We start from the raw sequence: 14699 nt of genomic DNA, 5'->3' as shown, positions 1-14699 counted from the left end.
ACACCATTAATAACACCAAGCACTTGGGGAGCCCCCAGAGCCCAAGAAGCCATTTTTCAAGGCTGGCTAGTAGTGGCTGGAGGCCCTTCATGAAAGGAGCAGTAGCTCTGGGTGTGTGTAAATAGAAGTGAGGTGGAGGGTGGGGTAAAGGAGGATTGTTATGCAATTTCAACATGAAATAAACAATATTCAAATAATATGCAAAGCAGCTGCATATTAACGGAACTGCTTTGTTCATCAGCATTTTTGGCCTTGTGGGTGGGTGAGGGGACAGACTGCAGCAGGGCTGATGGAAGTATAGAAAGGTGGGGGATGGGAGGCTCTGGGCAGCACCCAAGACCTCCAGTGGCATTAATCTCTGCCATGCTCACAGCCCATTTCCCAGGAATTCTCCAAAGAAAGCCTAGGGCATGTCCTTTAAGGAAGAACCCATATTAATTCCCTCCTTCCTGGTATCCCATAGCTCAGACTCCTTCTGGGCTCCTCAGATGTTGAAGTACATTTGACTAAAATCCTGGTAAAGATGAGCAAAGGGAACAGGTCCTTATTGCTATTCAATGACTGTCTTGGAGTGGGACAGAACAACTCTAAATATAGTACCAATTATATTTACATAGCCTTCTCCTTCTAAAGTGTTCAGTGTGGTAGATGGCTCAGTGGATTGAGAGTCAGGCCTAGAGACGGGAGGTCATGGGTTCAAATTTGACCTCAGACACTTCCCAGATGAGTGACCCTGGGCAAGTCACTTGACCCCCATTGCCTAACTCTTACCACTCTTCTGCCTTGGAGCTAATACACAGTATTGACTCCAAGACAGAAGGTAAGGGTTAAAAAAAAAAAAGAAAGAAAGATAGCTGAATTAAGAGACAGGCAACCTGGGTCCTTGTCCCAACTCTGCCACCGATGATGTAAGATATTGGGCAGGTCACTTAATCTGTCTTTTCTCTCCCAAATCCTGTGAAGTAAGCAATATAGGTATTAGTATCCCCATTTTACAGATGAAGAGACTCTTGGTTGAATGCCCAACTTCCAGAGTATGTGGGAAGAAAAGCAGGAGGTACATGCAAGGAAATATGAGAAAGACAGAGACAGTCAGAGAGACAGAGACAGAGTAGGGCACAACTCTCCAAGCTCATGACTGTTTTGTGTATATCTGTGAATATATATGTTTTCAGGTGTTTATATATATTTGTGCATAAACATGTGTACTTGCCTAGTAATTCAAGTCTGTGGTGAATAAGTTGTACCCAGGGAGCCCCTGTAAGGCAAGCCAGCCTGGCAGTGCTATGGAAGGAAATAGAATGCTGTCCACAACAGATACCCTGAAATATTTAGAACTGGAAACCATGGAGCAGCTAGCTGCTGTCTATATAACCTGATTGTCCGTGGAGTGTGGGGACACCTAACCTCTCTGGGCCTTAGTTTGTTCAGCTGCAAAAACAAGTAAATAAATAAAAATAAGGAGATTCTAGTAGATGCTTTCAAAGATTCTGTCTAGCTTGTGATCTATAATCTATTGAACTACAGGGTAGAGCAGTTCCGGCCAGTTTACCTTTGATTCTGAGGGCCAAGAGGTATCTTTCCCATTGACAAAGCACTAAGAAATGTTCTGAAATCTCTTGCTCCCATCCTAGATGGAAGCCCTCTTTCATTTTTTTCCTGGACAAATTGAGATGCCAAACTCTCCTAGCTTGGGTTGTACCTTCCTCTCCAAGCACCTCCACATATTTCCAAACTGTGAAGGGAAAGTAAGGCATGAAGAAGGAATATCCATTTTATACCCCTAATGAAACAAAAGGGGCAAGATTCTACCAGAAGACAATGGAATGTTTGAATATCAGCCTGGGGAAAACATATATTTTGTACTTTTCCAGGAAGAAAGTGAAAATTCAGATTCCCTGCAGCATGTACCCAGTCTGCTTTGGAGAATGCAACTCACTCTGATTCCACAGTATAGAGTTCTAAGAATGGGAAAGATAGGAAGTAGGACTTAATAGAATTATTACATTGAAGGGTTATTGCTTGGAAAATAACATTGAATAAGTTCACCTCTGGTCTTAAGTTGCTTTGAGAGGCAAAGTGTCCAGAAATTAAAAAAAAAATTATAGCTATGTCATATTTTATCCTGGTTATATCAAATCTGGAGTTCTAGATGCCACACTTGAGGATCAACACTGATAAGCTGGAGGTCCAGAAGGGCAACTAGGGAAAGTGAAGGGCTATGGGTAAAAGGTTCACGTTTAAGAGGATTTATTGAAGGAACTGTGGTTGTTTAGCCTAGAGAAGAGAAGACTTTAAGGAAATATGATAGCTATATTCAAGCATATGCAGGGCTGTCATAGGGAAAAGGGATTAGATTTATTCAAATTGGCCCCAGAGGGCAGGACTAGAAGGAATTGCTAGGAGATGAAAAGAGACAAATTGGGGCTTGATATAAAGAAAACCTGCCTAACAACTAGAGTTATCGAAAACTGGAATGAGCCACCTTAAGAGGTAGTGTGTTCTCTCTCCTAGGATAACTACTACAAAGTTTGGATGACTATTTGTAGAGTGGATTCTTTTTTCAGGTTGGGTTAGACTAGAGGACCTTCAACATCACTTTCTACTTTAAAATTATTACTTGAGGATATTCCTTCTGAGAATTCAGTTTCCTTATCTGTAAAATGAAAGGATGATTTTCTAAGATTCCTGTGATCTTAATGTGGACCCAGAGTTCCAACATGAATAAGTTTTATGTGATTTGTGTTGGTCCATCCTTCATTTCTCAAACAGACTTCCCTGTTCCACATCTTTCATGGCTCAAAGAATACTAGTCTTTCTCTAGAGCAAAAATATTCGTCTACCCGTTGTTGGATGGGCTATAGGAAGAGAGGCACATGTGATATAGTGCTATGAATTAACCATTCTGGAAGAAAATTTGGAATTATACCTAAAAAGTATCTAAAACATTTTGAAAAATGACCCCACCCCAAGATCCCACTCCAAGGAGATCAAATACCATAATGAAATCAAGGTACCATATCTAAAATATTCATAGCATTATTTTTTAAGTAGCAAAGCACTAGACACAAAATAGATACCCATAGTATCTGGGTATGACTAAACAAAGAAGAGCACATTAATGTGGGGTAATGTAACTGTATCATAAGAAATTATAAATATGAAAAATTCAGAAGACAGAAAGATATATGAACCAATCCATTGTGAAGTAAGCAGAACTGTGAAAACAATATGCAGAATGACTACAAAAACGCTAATAGAAACATACAAAATGGAACACTGTGTAATATTCCCTCCTTTTTTTTTTTTGTAAAGTATGAAGGGCTATTACTGTGGAATATTACAAGTTTCAATTAGATACAATGTACTACTTTCCCCCTTTTCTTTTTTATTCATTGTTACAAAGGATTGCTCTCTGGATTGGAGTGGGGAAATGAAGTTTACATAAAACCAAAATATATCAATATGCTACATTTAAAAAATAATAGCTAATTATGCTAGCTAACATTGATATAGTGCTTCATATTTTTGCGAAGTGCTTCATGGATATTCTCTAATTTTATTCTCACAAAAAACCAGAGAGGCAGGCACTGTTAGAATCCTTATTTTGCAAATGAGAGAACTGAGACAGAAAGCTTTCCTGGGTCACAGCTAATTAATATCTGAGGTCACATTTGAACTCAGGTTTCCCTGACTCTTCATCCAGTGTTTTATCCACTGTGCTATCTTATAAAGTGCCTTTTTAAAAGAGCTGACTCCTTGTCCTTACCATAAGCCAATATACCAGGCATAGATTTGGAAAAATCAAGGATTGAGAGATAAGAAGGGAAGTGTAGAGGAGATTATTGATGCTGTCAATTTTAATCCACTTCCTCATTTCATTCAGTCCTTTAAGCCCAGAAACAAGTGCTTGGTTTGTATAAGTAGTGGTGAGTGGGAACTCTCATTATAGACACGGGGCAAGAGCAAATAGGAATGGGGTTCTTCCAACACAGGAAGGAATCAAGTTAGATCTCAGAAAGAACTTCCTAAGAACCAGGATTGGGAGATTTTGGAATGGGTGTGGAATCTGCTACTACTAATAAAAATAAAATAGAAAAATAATCTGACAATCATGTAAGAGATTTTATTGACTGAAGCCAGGAAGCATAGGAGCACAGGGAGCTTTGGCTAAACCATTGTATGTTTTTGCCATGAGGAGAACCAGTCTTGGGCAGTCACAAAGTAACAAAGCTATAGTACCAGTAGCTACCAGAAGAGGGAGTATGGGTCATAGGCCCTGGGGTTAGGAGTATTTACATTAACACATTAGTTTCAACTCAGAAAAGGATAGCTGGATCCATTTCACCAACTCTCAGGTTTCAGGCTTGGGGTAGGAATTACCTGCCCAATAATTAAGAAAGGATCTAGGTATATACATGCTGATTCAGCAGAGCAGAGATTCTTAACCAGGGGTTGCTGAATTTATTCTTAATATTTTGATAATTGCATTTCAATATAATTAGTTTTATTTGTAATCTCAGCTATTTTCTTTTATGCATTTGAAAACATTATTTTGTGAAGAGGTCCTGTGGCTGCCCTAGCCTATCAAAGGGATCCACCACACACACACACACACACACACACACACACACACACACACAAAGTTAAGAATCCCTCGTACACAGCTTAGTGTGGCAGAGTAAGAAGAAACATGCTGCAGTAAGAAGAAATTAGGTCAGATACAAAGGTCTCTTCTCTGACTTCCAACTTTTTAAAAATGTTTTATTGATGCTTTTCTTTTTTTCACACCACAATCACTTACCAGTAATTCCCAGAGGACGCTCCCTTACAGCTACAACAAGATTAAGCAAAACTGACAAGTTGTTATCATGTCTGACAAAGTATACAACATTACGTCCCTTTCAACCCTCACCTTTCTACCAAGAGGAAAGCATGATTTCTAAATGTTTTTCCCTCATCCCAGATAATGGAAAGATGGAGAAATAACTGAAAGAGACTCAGAAAACTCTGTCACTCACAATCCTAGGTTATATTTTTCAGTCCGTGTCCATATCTGTTGCAGGAAGAGTAGGAATTTATACTTTGTGCTTCCTAGGTGGCAGGCAGGACCTCTGCCCCTTAGAACTCTGCTCAAGTGTCCTGACCATAGCTATTTATCAATTGGTACACATGTGAACTGGTCCAGTCGTTCTGGAAATCAATTTGGGACTATGTCTGAAAAAGTCACTAAATTTTGATCCAGCAAAACTATGAACTAGATCTATACTTTGAAAAGAGAAAAGATCTATACATTCAAAAAAATATTTATGGTATAAAAAAAACTGAAAACCTAGGTCAGTGATGGTGAACCTTTCTGAAACCTTAAGAGACCGAGTCCCCAAACTGCAATGGCATGTGAGCTCCCCACCTTACCCCAGACAGGGGAGGGAGGAAGTCTTCCCATTGGACTGCTAGGCAGAGGGACTAGGTCATATGAGAAATGTTCTCAGGCACACCTAGAGAAGGGGAAGGGAACAGCCTCCTCCAGCAAGCTCCGGCATGCATACCATAGATTTGCCAACATGGAACTAAGTGGTACCCATCAAAAAGGAAAATGACAGAATATAATAAAATACTATACCAAGTAAAATGACAAAAGAAAGAGACGGTTTCCTTGAAACTTGGGAAGACTTGTGGTAAAGTGAGCAGAAGCAAACAATGATAGCAGTGTTATGAAGAAAAAGAACTTTGAATAGCTAAGGATCTCAGATCAATGCAATGGCCAAAGACAATTTCAGAAGATAGATGATGAAGGCATGTTATCATTTCCTGACAAAAAGGTGATGGGGTCCAAATTCTTGGAATGGGAGAAAGTAGGTTTAAGGTAGCTAAAAAACAAAGAAGAAAAGAAAGAAAATGATAATAAAATTATTGAAGTACTAAAAAGAAGAAAATAGAATAAAAGACCAGAAAGAATGATAAACAAGTAGGACAGCTTTGAAAATTTCACATTGAATTTCCATATTTAAAAAGAAAAAAACAAAAGCTGCATATAATAGAATTCACAGTTTCATGTACATTTTTCAGTTCTACTATGTAAATGAGAATTTATATAGTAGAAGACTAGCTCCTTTTTTAATGTTTATTAAGTTCAGAATAAAAGAAAAAAATTTTTAAAAGTTTACCAGCCTGTTCTAGAAAAGTATCTGGTCTCTATACTATGCACAGGATTTCCTCCCCAACCCCTAGTTATATTTACTAGATGTTAAAAGGACAGCAGTCAAATTTATAAATGGAAGATACGAGAGGCAACATTTTAGCATAATCAAAATTTCTTGACAAATACTTATCTTAAAGGATTATGGATATCGTGCTATCCTATATTTCCAAATATCTATGATTTCTTCAGCATAAGTACTTCTTTCTCTAAAATTAAAAAACAAAACCCCGAAACCCCATGCCTTAGCAGATACCCTTCTTGGGTCACAGTGTACAAAACAATGTTTACTTCCCAATGACCAATACTGGCTGATGATCCTTAAACTCACTCAGACTGATTATCAGATGACATATATATAGTCCATCCATAGCCTATAATCAATATTTTTTGAGATTAATAGGATCTGCCAGAGCTGGAATTCTGCTGATAAAGTCTTCACAAACCCATAGTGTCTTTTTTTTTTTAACTCTTATCTTCCATCTTGGAATCAATACTATGTATTGGTTCCAAGGCAGAAGAGTGGTAAGGGCTAAGCAATGGGGGTCAAGTGACTTGCCCAGGATCACACAACTGGGCAGTGTCTGGGGCCAGATTTGAACGTAGGACCTCCTGTCTCTAGGCATGGTTCTCAATCCACTGAGGTACCCAGCTAGTCACCCAGAAGTGACCCCCACCCCAGGGTCACTTCTGCTCCGTGATGATGCCACATTTAGGTCTAAAGTAAAAATGAAAGGGTACAATTCATTCATTTTCCAAGTGAGGAAATAGAGTCCAGGAATTTAAGTGCCTGACCCAAGGTTATATAGGTAGTCTCAAAGGAAGTATTTGAACCCACTTCCTTGGACTCTAGAACTAGTATTCTTTTGGGATTTCTTAGAGCTTACATTAAAATGAAAGATGTTTAAAAAATATTGAATATACCAATGAGTCAGAAGAAATAGAAATGATAAACTCTAGCTTTATAATTTTTACAAAGAAATCTTTTTTCTCAACAATACATTAGACATCCTGATGATCAAGAGGTAAGGGTAGAGGAATAGGATTCTCTTTTTTGTAGTGGAACTAGGGCAGTCCAGAGACCCATTTTTTTCCCTCTCTTTTCATAGCCCTGGACAATCCAGGTCCATAGCATGAAGCTAGAAGCACATGCACACATACACTGACAAACAGGTCCAGAAAAATAACAAGCTCGTTAGGAGGAGAGCTCATTAGGACTTGTTGACATGAAACCCATTAGGCCAATTAACATTCCATTAACGGTTTAGGGCACCAAGGGGTTAATGCTGCCCAGCAGTAATTGGGCCAGAGGTGTTGGGGTTGGGGGCTTCGGGCTCAAGGATGAGAAACTAAATCTAATTGCGAGCTCTCCAGCCAGCTGGTCATGCCAGCCATCAATTCGCCTGTTATGCCCTGATCCCTACTGAGACTCAAGTTAAGCAGTACTTTGTGCTTTGCTGGGAGGGAATAGGGTAAAGAACACAACTCTTCTGTTTCCCAACCACTTGCCTAGGTTTAAGGAAACTAATGCTGGCCTAAAGCATATTGCACACTTCTCTGATCCCCAAACAGCATTCCTTCTCTATCAGATTTAGTCTCTTACTTCTCCAGACGGTCAATGGCTTTCTGGGGTCCAGAGTTTCCAATCAAGACCGAATTGAGAAACTTACATTTACTTGGTCAAAGAGACTCCTGCAGCTGGCCGTTATCAGAAGACAGTCAGAGTCCCATACCAGAGGACTGGGGGGAGGCCAGGATTGGGTCTCTTTTCCCTAGATTAGGCTAATAATTGATGGTTAGGGCTTGCAACTTACCAAATTTAGGAAAATTTCTCCTAAATTCTGTATTGCAATGAATGAAGCCATATATCCCTGCTTTTGGAGGGAACTTCATGACTCTCATAGTCTGTCTGGCTCACAAAGAAGAACAATTAGAAGGACTCCTCAGGGGGTTTGAGTATGTGAACATGAGCTGGGCAGGAAAGAAGGATTAGTGGCACAGACTGAGAGAGAAAAAGACTAAGGAAGACAAATATATCTGGTCAAAGCCTATATTTTTACATGCTTTAACAGTCACAAAACACCTTCACATTCGTGATCTCACTTGATATCCTTAAGAGAATGTTGTGACAGGAGGGTAGAGGATTATTCTTATTGTATAGGTGAAAAAGTAGGGCTCAGAGAACTTAAGGAAATCTTGCCCAAGATACCAAAGTTTGTAAGTGGTGGAAATGGGTCTGAAGCCCAGATCTAACTCATTCATAATTGGAGGAATAGAAGGAGAGGTAGAGGGAGATTGACAGAGTCTGAGGAAGGAGAGTGGGCAGACCTAAGCTTAGGGATAGAAAGAATGAAGGCAGACAATAAAAGTGAGACAGAGATAAAACATGCATAAAGAAGAAGGAACTGAAAACTGCTAAGGCGCCAGCCAATTTCTTATACTTCTCCTGCCTTTGAACTAGACTGTGGAGCAAGCTGGTAGTGTCATTCTCTCTCTCTGGGCCTCAGTTTCCTTACATGTAAAATGAGAGAAGTAGAATCGATTATATCTAAGGTCCTTCCTAGTCTAAGACTAGAACCTGGTATATTTTAAAGGAGGAATTAGGGAACCCAAGTCCAGAGGCTCTAAGCGCCTCCTTCTCCCCAGCTGTGATGGGGGGGAGTGGGAGGAGAAGGGGAGAGCAGAGTAGTCAGGTGATTCCTTTAGAGCCAGGCTCACCTTCCCACCCAGACGCCCTCTAACTCCCTAGCTATGGCCCTCCCCCCTACAAGGGCAAGCTCTGAAGTCTAGACAGATTCGTGGGGGGTTGAAATAATACAGAAAACTCAGCTGGAGAGAGCAACTCTCTCCCCCCCTCCCCCCATTAGTAACCTGGCTGGCTTCAACTTTTCCCTCTGGAGCAGCTGTCTCAACCTTGGTGCAATCCCATTTATTTTCCATCAGTGGAGAATGCCAGGCCAAATTGATACTTTGTCTCCTGACGCCTCCCTTCCGTCCTGACGCCAGCAGGTGGCACCACCGAGCCCCGTTTTAATTGCATTATATAATCTAACCTGTTTACTAAATCTTGTAATCAGCCGCCTCAGGATTTACAGCTTCTGATGTGTATGGAGAATTGGACTTCAAGTCAAATATAAAAACAAATAAAAATGAGAGGCAGCTGTTGCTGATAGTGTGATATTCATTTTTTGGAAACAAATTCACCCCAGTGCTATAAATTATGCCTAGAAAAAAGTGTTGTTGGTGGGAAGGAGTTGGCTAGGTCTCCACTGCTGGCAACTTGGAGCGATGAATCTTGAAATAACGGTGTCAACCTGTCACTGATTTCATGTGACTCTGTGGATTTATCTAAAGAAATGCGGGCGGGCGGGCGTGCGCATACACACACACACACACACACACACACACACACACACACACACACACGACTCTGCTACAAAACCCACAAGGCTAAAAATCAAGTAGATAGGAAGGGCTGAGTTTGGTGCAACTTTATTTCTTTATTTTTAAACGCTTACCTTCCATCTTAGAAACAATATTGTGTATTGGTTCCAAGGCAGAAGAATGGTAAAGGCCAGGCAATGGGGGTTAAAGGACTTGGTTGGACTTTAAATGGTCACCAAGGCTCAATAGATGGGGAGACCTAGGCTAGACAGAAGGAAAGGAAAGAATAAAAGGAAGAAACATTTATACAGTGCCTACACGGTGCTAGGTACAGTGCTAAAAGCACTTTTTTTTTAAAACAAAAAGGATCTCATTTGCAATATTTGTGCTTTTACAGTTGAGGAAACTGAGGCAAACAGAAGTTAAGCTTCTTTGGATTGGATGAATTTTAAATTTTAAAGGATGGGCAAGGACTTTTTACCATAGTTCAATTAGCTTAAAAAAATTAAGAACGATCACACACCCTTAGTTAGAAACTAAGGAGATAGACTCCTAGGTAGAATAGAAAGAACAATACAGTTAGAGGTCTAAGGGATGGTATAGATTATTGAATCTCATTCCTTTATTTTACTAAGGTCCAAAGGGTAAGTGATTTGCTTAAGGTAGCACATTTATAAATAGAGCTAGGATTCAAAACAAACTCAAAATTCAGTGATCTTTCTAGTCACTAGAGACCTGGTTTCACATTCTGGGAAGGTGGAGCGTATGTATGTATGTGTGACCTTGGACAAGTCATTTCCCTTTTTCTGTGTCTAGGTTTTCTTAAGTGTAAAATAAGGGAGGGGAGTCAGACTAGATCATTTTAAAGTTCTTTCTAACTCTAAATCTTATCTAGCAAGGTAAGCATTGGTCTTGTACCCTTCCTCCTCATCCTTTCCTTCCCTTCCCTATTCCTGTTACTTAGGACCTAGAGAAAGCTTCCATGTGTTAAACAGTCAAAGGATTGTAGTTCTCTAGCCCAGGTCTCAGATATAGTAAGAGTGCAATCCTTTTGTGGCACCTGGGGCAGTAGAAAACCTGAAAGTTGATCTAGAGCTGATTTTTGGTGGGGTTCTGGGGCATAGAGAGAGTCAGGAGGCTCAGGAGCAAAAGAGACAGACAGCATCTGCATTTAGGTTTCTCATATCTTCCCTGTCCACTGTATGATTTGGAGGTTGGCAGGCCAAAAGAGAATGCCTTGATTGTACTCCTGGGCCTATCACAACGAATGGTTTCATTAACTATCTGAGCCCTAGTGAGAACTCAGTTTGGAGACTGAATTCAGCTTCAGTGATCCCTGAAGGCTAAATCTTCTAGGATAGATAACCTCTCTCCAGTCAGTCACTCAATCATCATTTTACTAAGAACCTACTCAGAGCCAGGCACTGTGCTAAGCCCTGGGGGTTACAAAAAGGGAATTAGAAAGGACAGATCTCTCCGCCCTCAAGGAGTTCACAATCACTCAGCCTTACAACGAAAGTCCTTTGACCATAGGAATAGGACTTTGTCCCACTCACCTCCTTAAGACTACTCCCCATAACCTTACTTCTACCTAGAGTCCTCAAGTAGAGAATGGTGGGTCACTGAAGACCCTCAACCCAGGAAATTAATCAAGAAGCATAAATGCTTCCTCTAAGAGCTAGATGCTGTGGATAAAAAATAAAAGAGAGGCAATATTTTCAGTCAATGTACCTACTAGAACAAAGTGGGAACTGGAGGGAAGAGCAGGCCTAGATCCCTAGGACCCCTAGACTGCTCCAATTGTCTTTCAGTTCGCACCAGAGTTGCCTTCCATCTTGCAGCAGCTTCCTAGAGAAGTCCTACCAAGCTATAAGCTGTGATCATCCTGCTGGCCTCTGGAGAACAAAGACAGGTCATAGAAGAAGCAAGCTTAAACTCCTGTTCAAGCTTTCTATTTCATCCTTTCCTGAAGACCTTAATCACTCCTTGCTTCTTTCTGCCCTAAGATCCCCAGCCCTCAGAAGAGGAATGGGAGAGGGATAAAAGTATGACCTGAGAGAGGAACTGGGAGATACATTAAGGAGGCTGAATATTTCAGTCCTGCAGGCTTCTGCATCATCATTTTCCCTGTACCCATCATTCCCCCACCTCACCCAATTTTATTTTTTGCCCCTGTAGATAAAACACCAAAGTATTCATTGTGAGTCTAGGACAATGGGGGCATTTTCTCTCTTATTGCCCGGGTACTGGCTAGGTAAAGAAAAAAAATTACTAAAAAAGTAACCTATCTCTGAAATTTGGATGTGAGAAGAAGGGATCTCCTCTTTTGTCCCTTCATTAACAGGCATGAAAGAGGCAGCATGATACTATCTAAAGCATGAAGAAGAAAGTCCCAGACATTAGACAAAAGCTGTGTGACCCTGGGCAAGTCACTTAACCTATCTCACCCTCAGGTTTCCCATCTGTGAAGTGGAGATGAACACAGCATCTACCTTCCAGGGTTGTTGTGAGACTTAAATGAGATAATATATAGAAATGAATGTTGTTAGCCTTAAAGTGCTTCATAAATGTGAACTATTAATAGCAACTTTCAAACTTGGGGTGTGGATAAAGGTTCATGGACCACTTGCCATCTTGACAACTCAGAAGACATTGAATCTTTGAATCTCAGGTAATACTATATAGATGTCTCTCTATGAGAAAAATGCTCTGTAGTCAACTAGTATTCTAGGAGGTGACCCCTACCTACCAGAATATAGGAATGATGGCCTATAAAGATCAGCATCATTCCCCCTCGGTCCCTGTCGTCCAAACACCCAGACTTCCACTAATCAAGGTGCAGTTTCTCTAGAGTGGAATTCTTATTATCTTATCATATTCATTAACCTCAGAAATAATTCTATTCCCTGTGGTCTCTCTGCAGACCTACAATCTCTGGAGATAGTGATGGGTTCAGGAGCTCAGTCCTCTGGTCTGCTCCATCTCTTTTCCATTTCCTTCCCTCCCTTAGCATCCCCCATCCCCAGTTCCCACTGGGTATAGTTGCCTGATACTTCCTGGGCCTCTCTTCTCCCCGCCTGAGCTGTCACACACCTTTTCTGGCTTCAAAAAGCAGCTGATATATTTTACAAACTGAAACAGCAATTTAATTCCCCCTGATAGCGGCAATTGTCCATTAGATCTTCCTACTGAGGAGCTTAACAATAATTCCTTTCATCCAACTGCTTGCTTCTTCTTGATCTGAGAATCAATCCCATAAATAGCAGGCAAGAGTTTTCACATTACTTTCCCCCTCCAGCTTTTAGCATTTTGATGAAGATTCTCATCTCCTCTTTAAGCACTTAACAACTTGGCATTTTTTCCCCCTTGGTTCCTTTAAACAAAACAAAAAACTGAAAGGAAGCCTTAGCGTTCCTTTCAGATGGAGCCTTTGGGCTCCATCCCACCTGGCAGCAGGAGGTGAAGCTGTGATAACCTCTCTATGCTCTGGAAAAAGGCCCCAGATATCACTTCTCCCCTGAACTCTGAATTCCCAATCTTCAGATCAACCCAGAAGTCTAGCCCCCTTTAGCACCAGATTTCTAGCTTTGCATCTTGTTAAGGAGACCCCTTCTTCTGTCTCTGCACCATAAGGAAAAGGCTGGGATTTCCCTATCACCACTAAGGTGGAACTGGACCATGTGGTTTCCCTGACCTCTTCTTGCCTTGTCTGCCCTGCCCCTATGATGGACCCAGGGCATGGCTGAGCAACTACTCCAATCCCTATTTATTAAGAGCAGTGCTGAGTTGCCTACAGCCCTCTGACCAGCCCATACTCCAAATAATATGAATGTGGGCACAGAGGGCCACTGTTTATATACCACCTCTGCTATTTACTACTTTTGTTACCCTGGGCAAGTTACTCAGACTCTCAGGGTCTCAGTTTCCTCGTTTGTAAAATGAAAGGAGATGAATTGAACCCTGAGGTCCCTTCCTGTTCTAGGTCTGTTGATCCTATGAAGTCAGAGACTGATGACAAGTGGAGAAGAAACCCCGTTCTTCCTCTGCATAAGCAGCAAATGAATGAGTATGGAGGGGAGAGAAAAGGGATAGAACTTATTACTTTTCATTTCATTCTCTTTTTCTTTTTCATTGAGGGTGACAGTAAAGGAAAGGGACAGAAAAGAGTCTCCAGCTCTCCTTTGGGAATGACAGACAAGGGAGACTGCCAGGGCATCTGGGAGCCCCAGGGTCCCTGCTCCCCATCTCCTGAGGGATATGGGACACCATCATGCGATCTATTGTCTGTACACACAGTGAGAAACAAATCTAAAAATGAACCCGGGGACTGAAATCCCCCACGACAGCCCTGATTCCCAGGTTTATTATTATTTGCTGAAAGCTGACAGCAGACACAGTGCATGGGAACCGTGCTGAGAAAACAACACCGGCCCTCACCCCTGAGGCTCACAGCTCAGCAGAGACAGACAAACAACTCAGACACCAGGGAATCACAGTCCAAAATCCCCCAGCCTGCAAGGGGTAGGGCAGCTACCTATCTCCTCACACCTCACTGATCCCCCCCTTTCTCTCTCTCTCCCCCCCACCTCCTCTTCCTTTCCTCAGAGACTTCAGGAAAGGTTCCACTTCTCAGGGGGTTAAGAGAGAAGGCAGGAGCAGGAGACTTAAGGGAACATGGAGACACAGACAGGGTGGAGGAAAGAGGAAGGAATTAGCATTAATATATTTTGTAGCGTGTTGGTGGGGTGGGAGTACATAAAGGGGAAAGGACCAGAGAGCTGAAGTCAATTCTATCCTCAGCCATAGAGTAGACTATCTTTGCAGTCCTTTACTGCTTGGAGATTTTCATAGCACAGAGGGTCATGGAATCATCGATTAGAACTGGAAGGGAACTCATAGGTCTAACTCTCCCATTTCATAGCTGAGGAAACTGAGACCCAGAGAGGTAAATGACTTAATCAAGGTTCCAGAGAGTATAAGGTATTGAATGAGGATTTGAAATCATATCCCTTTGATTCCAACTCCAGTTCTGTTTTTATTGCCCCACACTGCTTCAGAGGCTATGTCTAATGTAATCTTTCTCATATATCAGAAAACATTTACTGCAGCCTACTGT

At 41.3% G+C, this 14699-nt stretch overlaps 1 protein-coding gene across 9 annotated transcripts in view; it reads right to left on the bottom strand.

The window, feature by feature from the left end:
- Nucleotides 1-14699, bottom strand: part of PKNOX2 (PBX/knotted 1 homeobox 2) — a 429286-nt gene that overhangs the window by 114153 nt on the left and 300434 nt on the right. The window lies entirely within an intron of this gene.

Source organism: Monodelphis domestica, chromosome 4 (assembly GCF_027887165.1).
Source record: "Monodelphis domestica isolate mMonDom1 chromosome 4, mMonDom1.pri, whole genome shotgun sequence".
Classification (NCBI taxonomy): Eukaryota; Metazoa; Chordata; class Mammalia; order Didelphimorphia; family Didelphidae; genus Monodelphis; species Monodelphis domestica.
This window is presented reverse-complemented; position numbering and strand designations above follow the sequence as displayed.